Source organism: Pteropus alecto, unplaced genomic scaffold, assembly GCF_000325575.1.
Source record: "Pteropus alecto unplaced genomic scaffold, ASM32557v1 scaffold8, whole genome shotgun sequence".
In the NCBI taxonomy this organism is placed as follows: Eukaryota; Metazoa; Chordata; class Mammalia; order Chiroptera; family Pteropodidae; genus Pteropus; species Pteropus alecto.
The window spans coordinates 8,137,927-8,148,861 of record NW_006494609.1 but is presented as its reverse complement, the minus strand read 5'-3'; the positions used below and the strand labels follow the sequence as shown (position 1 = coordinate 8,148,861).

At 40.5% G+C, this 10,935-nt stretch overlaps 2 pseudogenes; both read left to right on the top strand.

The window, feature by feature from the left end:
- The first annotated feature begins 3,356 nt into the window (after window positions 1-3,356).
- LOC112473741 lies at window positions 3,357-3,475 on the top strand (annotated as a pseudogene).
- A 181-nt stretch (window positions 3,476-3,656) lies between these two features.
- On the top strand, window positions 3,657-3,775 carry LOC112473740 (annotated as a pseudogene).
- Window positions 3,776-10,935: the final 7,160 nt, after the last annotated feature.

Genomic DNA, 10,935 nt, shown 5'->3' with positions numbered 1-10,935 from the left:
ATGAAAACAGAATTAAGAAATTCTATTTTCACACTAATAATAGTACACAGCACCAAATGTACGGAATGCATGAACACTGAAACCCACAGCTGATTATCCACTGTCACCATATCTTCAGAAGAGAGGCATCAAAATATCTGGATGACTGACTGGCCTGGATTTCATCCAAACATGTCACTTTGAAAATCAGATTTTCAAAGAAAATGATATTTCAGGAGCTCTTCAAAGGCTGGAAAGAAAAAAATAAGACTAACATCCGCAAAGCAATAGTGTAAAGCAGCATTCTTGGATGTCTGATAGGGAACTTATGAGTCGGAGGACTTCAGAGGACGAGGCAACAGGGAGGCATTCTAGGCTCAGGAATGACAGGCCAGCAGGAGGTTTGCAAGTTGGAGTCCAATTTTCAGATTAATTAATGTTTATATCAGTGCAAATAATAAAGCCACCATTGTCAGGTCCTGTTCCCTGTCCAAGGGCACAATGGTCCTTACTGAACAAAAGGAAAACAGAAAGGCCAGAGGTGGGATCTGCATACACCTTGCCCTGAGTGCCTTTCCAAGGTGGACATTTAGAAATAACCAGTGGAGAAGTTGAGAGAAGGTGGGGAAAGGAACATGGCACAAGCGCAGACCTGGTCCGTGGTACCCCCGCTGCTATTGCCAGGGCAGAAGTAAGCCAATCACCCCTCCGACAGAGCAGTCTCCATGCATACCCATACACACACACACTTTACGCACCATACACTTTAAGTTTATGGGTTTCAGTCCCAAGCAAGAAGAGCCAAGTGGAGAGAGGTGACACTTGTGGACATTTTTAATTTTTCTGGATATCCACATTCCAGGCCCTTCACTTCCTAGTATATGAGAAGGAAGTATATACAAAGCCCCTATTGTATCATACATAATACCCCCACAATTGAAGGAGCCAGATCCTCTCTCCATCCTGCCCCTTCATGACCCAAAGTAAACAAATGACCTGGGCTAGGTCGATTGGGTGCTGTCTCCCAAAATGTAGACTCTTGAGAGAGTGGCACAAAGATGTAGGAATAGTAAAAGTCATTCTTTATAGCAAAAGTAGTAGCATGCCCCAGCCTTCCAAGAACCATTCCTAGCAGCCACTCTCCATGCCCCAGCTCCCATTTACCCAAAAAGATGCTGGTATCCTCCCAATAAACATCCTTTTGCCTGCATTAGCCAGAGTTGGTTTCTGCAACGAAGAATCCTATCATTACAGATTCTAGAATCTGCTACACAGACTCCTCCTGAACCTTGCTCAGCCTTCCGAGAACCATTCCTAGCAGCATCTCTCCATGCCCCAGCTCCCACTTACCCACTAGGAGCTACATCATGCAAACAACATGCTCCCTAAGTTCTCCCTTTGGATTTCTTTGCCTTCCAATTCCTTTTCCGATGTACTTAATGCCCAAGAGATTTCTCTGAAATGATACCACTTGCTCCAAATAGTCTAGCAACATAGAATTCTTAGTGGAATGATCTGAATACTCTAGGAGACACCAAGGAGTTTACAACTGGACAAAATGCAAATGTTTCAGTGCTTTAAATTCAGTGCATTCTCATAATATATCCAAAACTATTTTAGTTAGGTTTTCAAGGAATCTAGCTTCTATTTGTCAGGTTTATGGTGTTGCCGCTTCTCTCTCTCACTGAGGTGTTCAGTCTTAATTGGATAGTGAGTGTAAAGTGCTTTGACAGCATCAGATGAAAGTGCTAGAGAAATCTCTAGGGAATTTCTTCATTTTGGGGGGCTCAAAACACACAAGAAAATTAGAAAGCTTTAACAATCGAGCTAAGGTTTACAAGTAAACTTTTTGGGGTTTTTATGCATCTGTGTGTGGTATGACAAAAAAGTTAAATTTTTTTTTTAATTTTTATTCTCCTAACGGTAAATGAAAGAGCCATATCGAAAGTCCCGGCAGGACACACTAAAGTTCTCCATGATGGGTCTGTGGGATGTCAGTAATCAAATTACTGTCTATGGACCTAGAATCTTTTGAGCAAAGTGGAAACCTGCCTACACTCACGTATTTAGTTAACATTTTCAAAGGGAAATCTGGGATTTAAATTTCAGCTGAGTTATGAAAGGACACACCCCTTAAAGTACACATCTCCTGAGTAGAGGATCCCTTCCCTCAGATTCAAACATAATATTCGTTTGTGTTTTAGGATTTGGATTCAGAGATAATTTAATTACTTCTCAGGAAGCCAAATCCTCTGATTTGAGGAAGACAAATGCTGGTAAACAGCAGTACGCATAGATCAAAAGCCTTTTCATTCAGAATGAAAGGATGTGTGTGGAAGCAGCGCTCTCCACTGAGCCAAGCTCCACAGTGACACATGCATTGCCCCAGGGAGGGAGGCAGATGTTGACCCTAGAGGTGTGTGTAAGTACCAGACTGGTGTGTTTGACTGACTGAGGGTGAGAGCAGATCAGAGTAAAGAGAAACCCAGCAGGCCTACAGCTCTGCAGCTCTGCCCTAGAATCTGAACCAATACAATAGCCACCTCTCTAGGGAAGCTTTCTGAAATGCAAAACTCACCCTCCCCTCAAACTGTTCACAGGTAGCCTTTTTTCATTTCTTATCTTGAAGAAAAAGTTGGCTTCAGAAACAAAACGAACCAAAATCTTTGATTTCCATAGTTGAAAACAATTCCAAAGAACTTACCCAGGGAAACTGAAAAAATATATGTGCAGTACATATTTGGAAATAAACATGTTAATCGCCTTTAAAAACTGCCATGTATTTTTATAAGAAAAACAAATTTATTTGTTAATGTAAAATAAAGCATCAGTTCAAAACAATAGGGAAAAGATAGAGCTAGACAACTGGCTAATCTTTGGGTAAAATAATTCCGGATCCCTATACGACTCATTGTACCAAAATAAGTTCCGGATGGATTGAGCATTTAAATATAGTTAAATATATTTGTAAAAAAAAAAAAAAAGTGAATTTTATTTAGACTTTTAAATAGCAAAATCCTTTCTAGATATGACATAAAATTCAGGAGTATAATAGAAAACATTGATAAATTTAACTACATAAAATGTTAGAATTCTTTAAGACAAAAATATCATAATCAAAGTCAAAAAATAAGTGACAAACTGACATTTTTCTAACAAATATGACAAAGAAGGAATGTCATAAATAAATTGAGATTCCTTACAAGTTTATTTTAAAAAGAAAGAGAAACAATCCAATAAGATCAGTAAGAGACCTAAACAAGTAGTTCACAGAAAACAAAATAAAATAAAATAGCCCCTAAATGCAGGAAAGGTTGAAACTCATCCATAATTAAAGAAGTATAAATCTGTACTAAAAAAAAAAAAATGAGTTCGTTTTCTATGGCCATGCCACCCCGAACACGCCCGATCTCATCTGATCTCGGAAGCTAAGCACGATTAGGCCTGGTTAGTACTTGGATGGGAGACCACCTAGGAAGACCAGGTACTGTAGCCTTTTAGCAGCGCGGAGGTGTCCAGGGCTCTTGGCAAGAGCACTCAGTGGGGTGAAACCAAATGGGAGTGGGTATGAGAATGGGGGGCTTGGAGACAGCAAGTTTCTCAGAGTTCACGAGAAGATGGATGCGGAAGGCCTTGTCAACTGTAGAGCTCTGTGCAGTTGTCAAAATGAGTTCGTTTTCTATGGCCATGCCACCCCGAACACGCCCGATCTCATCTGATCTCGGAAGCTAAGCACGATTAGGCCTGGTTAGTACTTGGATGGGAGACCACCTAGGAAGACCAGGTACTGTAGCCTTTAAAAAAAAAAATGAGTTAGTTTCTCCTATTTTTCTGACAAAGATAAAAGCATTTGCTAATCCTCAGTGTTACCACAGACGTAAAGGAACGGGAGCTCACATACGCTACTGGTGAGAGAGTGAATTGGTGTAATTTTTGAAAGGCAACTGGCAACATCTAATAAACTTATACCTCTAGAAATACATGCCACAGCTATACAAATATAAACATAAATCAATATTTGTTATTCATAACAATCGAGATTCTGGCGACATCTCATACACCCATCCATAGGGAACTGGTTAAATAAATTATGGAAAAACTATACAACGGACTGCAGCTATTTTAAAAACTGGGCTATCTCTATTTACACTACTATAAAAAAATGTTTAAGACAGATACTTAACTACGAAAAGGCTAGCTGCAGAGATGTGGGTGTAGTATGATCTCATCTGTGAAAATAAAAAAAATGTACTTGAGATTCAGACACATTGGATATCTCTGAAAAGGGACACGGAGTTTCCAAAAACTTCCAATATGATTTTTCTCTTCACAATAGGAATTTCATTTTTATTTTTACCCTTTTGTATGCTTTTAATTTTTACTGTGAACTGGCTTGACTTTTACAATGAAAATCTGGTTTTCAAAAATAAAAATAGAAACTCATGTGCCACTTAAAACTAATTAAATCAAAAGTTTTACTCAACAAATACATACTGAGGGTGACTATTTACCAGACTGAATATATAAAGATGTCCACGATGTAAGCCCTGCCCACCAGGAGCTTACCTTATGTCTAGGGAAGCCAAGAGAGAGCCAGGCACCAAAATAAGTAAATGCCCACCTAGATGAGTGTGGTAGGAAAGACCCCATCCTTGGAGATACCCAATGCTCTCCCAAGCAGGACGCCAAAGAAGCCAATCCTGGACTCGCACAACCAACAGACTTTCCTGTAATCTCAGACACCAGAATAAAAACCCCACTAGGAGACAGAGCCTTCATAACTGCCCCAGGAACTGGAATATAGTCCTCCTTTGAAAGGCCATTGTCAATCACTCGATGAAACATTAACCTCTGGAACTCATCTCTCAGATGGCCGGGTCAAGGGATCCAGCTTGCAAATATGATGAGCCCACTCTCCACAGGAACTGCAGGTCTAGTTAAGCCTTAGAGAAGGAGCAATTACGAGGAAGAGGGAGAGCGAATGCCTGAGGCTTTCATGATGGGCAGAGGCTTCTCTGCTATGGCTATGTAACAAGTATTATTTGCAAAGCGTCATTGACCCTTCCTCCAAATCCCGCTTTAATGCTAATGCCCAGCTTGTCAAAAAAAGCTTGTTTGATGGCTGCACGGAGAGTTCAGAGGTGGAGTGATTTCCCAGTGCCCCACACTTCCGAATGGCGGGACTCAAAGTCTGCATTTTTCCCCACACGGCCCCGCTGTCAGAAGGAAAGGCTGAGGTCAAGGAACAATCCAACATCTAAAGACTAACAGGCCCTTCAGAGCCCAGGGCCCCATGTCGTCTTTCCACCTGCAGCTCCTGGTGAAGATCCGCCAACGGGACTAATGAGTTGGCACAGTCTAATCCCACCAGGAATATGGCCTTAAGCAGAGATCCAAATCAAAAGGTTCCACACACAGGGGCAGAAATTAAAGATGAGAAAAGTTCCACTAGGCTGGGCAGAGGAGAATGTCAGTACCCCTCATCTGCAACCCAAAGTGATTTCAGCTTTCATGAACAAGTGTGGACTCTTCCCCTTCGAACTATGTAAAATCTCAACAGAGGGGCCCTCTGTATATGCATAGAATGGAACAGCCCCACTACCTTCACAACTGCTACTCAGAGAGCCACACAGAACTACTGTGAATGCCACAAATCAAGTGGGAAGGAGATGATGGGGACATTCTCACCACTTTCCACAGGGAGAAAAAGCCCCTGGGCAGGTCAGGGTTGAAGACTGGACAGAGGGAGTCAGAGACCTGGTCTTCTGTACCAACACAGCAAGACCTCAGAAAAATCACAATCTCTCTGGCACACAGTGACCTTATCTGGAAAATACTGCCTACTACACAAGTTATCAGGGTTGTGGGGGTTCATAAAGAGCCACCCCAAGATTTATTAGACCCACCAGAATAAACTTGAGGGTAGAAGCAAGTTTGTTCCTCCCCCACAGAATAAACTAAGGCAACACTAGTAAATGAGCTTCATTAATGGAATTTCGCATTAACACGTACCCCGCTGGTCCCAAGTAGCTGATTCCTACCTTCCCTACTCCAGGAAAAAGGAGTAAAGCTCCCTGGGATACATCATCTCATAGTCAAGAAATGGAGAAATACAGGATGATATCATACTGCAGAACTTCTGTGCGATGGGTGATCAAATTTCATATACATTTTTAACTTTTGAGGAGGCTCAGCAGACACAAAAAAAGAGACTTATTTCACATTTATCCTCTAAAACAGCGTTGATAAATTACGCGATTATTATTTTGTGTTTTTACAGAAAATACCAAGGAAAGGGGAAAGAGGAATGTTAGTGGGACAAGACTCTATAACAGTGTGATGCTTCTAAGAGCCTCAGGAAGCTATTCTGGCACTTGCTGTCTCAGTTTCCTCATCTGTAATAGCTGCTGCTTCATAAGGTCATTGGAAGCACTTAGATAATGCCAAGTACCTAAGAAGCACTGGATACCTGCTCTATTGTCAGTGGCCACATTTTGTGCTCGAGGAAATGAGGCAGAGATAACTTCCTTTTCCAGAAAGTGGAGCAGTTTCCTGAGAAAGGCTGATTCCCAGTCTGTGGATCTCTCTCAAGTCAACCCCTTTCTTTCATTTTCTATAACACAGGGACAAAACCTCCTTACTGGCCTCCTGCCTCCTTATTCTGCTCCAATCCTTCATTACTGTCTACTTCTCAAGAATCAGGTCAAACCTTACATTTTCCAAAATGTACTTCATTTTCACTTAACATTTATAAACTCAGTTTGGGCCCCTCCCAAAGGCCTCTTCAACTCTCAGGTCCCACCTACTCAGGCCCCTCCTACTCTCAGATCTCATCCACTCTCAGGTCCCTCCTATGGTCAGGCTCTGCCCACTCATAGGCCCCTCCCACTATTGGGCTCCTCCTACTTGCAGGAGTAGCTGCACTCTGAACCAAGGTGACAACATGACAAAGCCAGTTCGTGTTGGAAATCCATCAGTCCTCGGTAGGATGGAGCTTGACCCCCCCCAGTCACTAACGGGAAGACTGCTCCATCTCCAAGTCTGAGCCGTATTAACAGTACGGTCCAGGATGACTGTCCCCATCTCAGTCCTGCTCGTTTCTTACTGCCTTGCTCCAGGGCAAGGTGAAGATCGGTCTTGCTTGTCCTTCCTGCCAGCCCTCCAGTCTTCACACCTCCACAAGAATGAGGAACACTCTTTAACCATAACCGATTCTAAATTAACACACAGCAAAGAAGCATTTCTCTAAGAGATGCAAGTCTTCTGAGATGCAAGAAGCCAAAAACATAAATATTCAGTCTAGTTCCTTACCGTCACAGCCTCTCAAACACATTTTCTGATTATGATGTGCATTACATTTGGGTTCTTTCCAGAACAAAGAAACAGGCTGCTTCAGAAGTATACTCCAGTCTTTATTTCATGCAAGAGAGAAAACTGCTTGCAGCTCTGAAATGCAGGTTTATCAGCTTTTGTCACTCCCCTCCAGATTTTGAAAATCTTAGGGCCAGGTTTTAGCCAAGCATCAGACTCAGAGTACTTGGTGCTTCTCCTCCTTCCAGCCTTCTCTGCTGGAAGGAAGCACTGAGCTCAGGAATGGAAACTCACACCTGACATTATTGCAAAAGAATATCTATTTTCTTCCCCCACACCACTTGCTCCATAGATCCTTGTGGGTTTTTTCTCTGCAACCAATAATTGAACTTTCTCAAAAATCCCTACCCATCTTCTTCAGCTGGGACTTCCTATTTCATCCTACTTTGGAGAACCAAGAAGTATGTGATGATAATATATGGTGGCCTTTGGCATTTCCAGACATTAAGAAGGGCAAAGGCTCCCTGAACCTGAAAGCAAAATGCCTTATAGAAATGTCCAATCTCTCTCTAAGGCAGGTTCTTATTTTGACACAAATTATATAGAAAGAAGAGAGGAAGTCCCTGAAAAACAAATGAGCAACTTTTTTAAAAGCTTTCAGAATCAAATGTAAAATTCATTAAGAAAAGTAATGGAAATTTTATGGCTGATGCACAGATAAATTTATTGCTGCCTCTTAATTCATCAAGCACACATACAAGAGTATATACCAAATTAATTGGAACTAACAGCCTCTTAGAAACTCTAACCAGCTGCAGACTCAGAGTAAACTAGTTGGAACAAAACAAAGAACCTCTCCTCCTTCTCCTAGGCCCTGATTGAATTAAAAGTTAAACTTTCTCGACTCCAAAAATGTTGAACAATTTTGTTCTTCCTTGACTGCCAAGCCCACCTGCTGTTCAGGCCCAAGCAGGGTCAGAACTAGATACAAAGGAGGTTTCTCTGGCTATTGGGAACCCCAATTATATTTCACCATAGCAAAAGACACAATCGAAGAATTCTTGAAAAGAAAGACTTTCTAACACTGATGCTAGATGTTGATCTGGTCCAGGTGCACGGGTTAGAATCTAACTGTTAGATGAAAGAGAGTTGAAGTTGAACCATTCACTTCCCATTATATTCTAGGATAACTTGGACTGAACACTCTTAACTTCTTTAAGTTAATGCACTAGTTCTTAGACACAGTTTCCAAACAGGGAATCCAATAGATCCAACAAGAGAATGAGAGAGACTCTATATGTCACTATAATTATTTGTTTAAAAAAAGAACATGGAGGCCACATGCTCCTAAAGACAAGTCAGCACTACCTACCTTACCCTAAAATCTATTCTTGTTAGACAGTTGTAAATATTATTTTATTTGTGAATATTAAGTATTCATAATTGGCCATTTAATATTAATTTTATAACTAAAAAGCAACATTGCTGAGGGCTTAGTTTATGCACGGCACCATGCTAAGCATTATACATATATTACCTCATTTAACCATCAGAACAACCTGATGACATCAGTACTGTTATAATTCCCATTTGAAAAATGAGGAAACTGTAACTCAGAGAAGTAACTTATCCAAGGTCAGACAGCTAACAAATCTGTTTCGACCCAAAGTTAAGCTGCAAAAGCTCAATCATCAAATGATGGCCTGATAGCTAAAAGTTGAAGACAGAACCCTATAGGTTTTGCTCCTCAGAGAGAGCACAGAGAATTTGAGTAAGCCAACAGAGAAGCTTTATTTTAATAACCACATATAGAAGGTGGTTGGTCAGAAAGCGAAAAGACTGATTTTGATCCTTCCATTTGGGGCACCCAATCTGAACTCTGAGGCTTTCACTTCTACAGTAGCTGCCTTGAAATTCACCCACATGGAGAGGGAGGAAAATTTCCACATGGTTCTACAAAGTACTCATTTGAGGTTATACATCTAAGAAAGTGAATATAATACAGAAATTAACAACTCCTTATTTACATTATTAGAAGTACTCATTAGTTATTGTGGGAGGGGAAGTCTTCTGAGAAAAACAACTCCCTAATTGAATTGCCTATTCCCTTTGTCCCTCCCCATATGGGAAGGTCTCAGACAACTTCCAGAAGACATGGTTAGGACAGCAACAATCTAAGTTAGTATTGTCCATGGTCTCAGGCAGCCTGTTAAAGTCTGAGAAGCCTTTCCCAAAAAGGGATAAAAATGAAGAAATCCTGAATGAGAAGTTAGTTTTACTTGCACAATGTTTTTCATTTATCCGTACGATAAACATTTGCTGCTCATCTTCTATATGTAGGCTCAAGGAAAGATCTAGAGACTTAAAAATGAATAATCATAAGTGATTTAAATGAAGAGTGGTGATTCGAATAAGAAATTATAGTCATTTTAAATAAGGAGCTTCGGGGCTGGAATACAAAGGTAAAAGCTTAGTTTTGTCTATACCTTTACAAAGATATAACATATCTAATTAGGTCTCTGGAGAACTGATACATTTAGACTAGCAGTGTTTTTTGTATTTGTTTGTTTTAATTGTGTTCTTGGATGACTGCTTAATTAGCCACTTGTAGGGAGCAGGAAGAAAGCAAATGAATACTGAGTTTTAGTGGTATTTTTGGCAGGGCCTCTATATCAGATAAAAATTCATTTTCCTGTATGTATAACAATCTAATTAATAGTTACTTAAACATGTAAGGTATATGTCTCACATAAAAAGAAGGCTAAAACAATTTCTAGGACTGGCAAAGAAGCCAAAACTGTCATCAGATACCAAATCTTCTATCGTTTTCTCTGGCATCCTCAGCATACTGGCCTTCATCTTCATGCCATTTCCTTCCTGGTTGCCAAGTGGCTGCCACATCACAGCCATCATGTTTGAGTTCCAGAAAGGAATATGAAAAAAAAGGAAGAAGAGACATCAGCAGACTTCGGCTTATATTTCAATGGCCAACACTACCCCATGGCTACAGCTGACTTCAGGCAAGACTAGAAAATCGTTTTTTGTTGTCGTTTTAACGGTCTCTTTAATAGAGACAGAAAAGAGAAAGAGGTTGGAAATGAAAGGTTAGTTAAGAGTGTCCGCCACTCTTCTCAGTGTTTTTCTGAGCTCTGCTTCATGGTGCCCAACTAAGAGAACTCGAACATCCTCACAAGTCCTCTTTATTTATAAGTCCTGTGCCAAGCATCTTCTGACTTTACAACTCATGCTGAGTTTTACTTCCTGGGCTATTACCAAGGAAGATGTCTTTAATTACTATTATTTTCCATCAATTCATTTAGGATCCCATTGTCAATAGCTTTTTTTAAAAAAAGAGTCTGCTCTAATTAAACAAATAGCTATCATTTGAAAGAGTCTGCGTATTTTTTTCCTTTCCAAGTAATTTGCTTACATTTAAACTGTGCTTATGTAGTGCTGTCTTAATTATCAAGTCATTAAAGACACTGATATGGCCCTTGGAAACATTTTCTTCTGCTTTGGGGCACTGGCAGTTTCTTTTACCCGACAGAATCAAACTCCAGAGGACTATTAATCAGACTTCTCATCTGATCAGCAAAAAAAAAAAAAAAAAAAGGACCAACCAGCAGGGAAGACGGTGGGGGGACA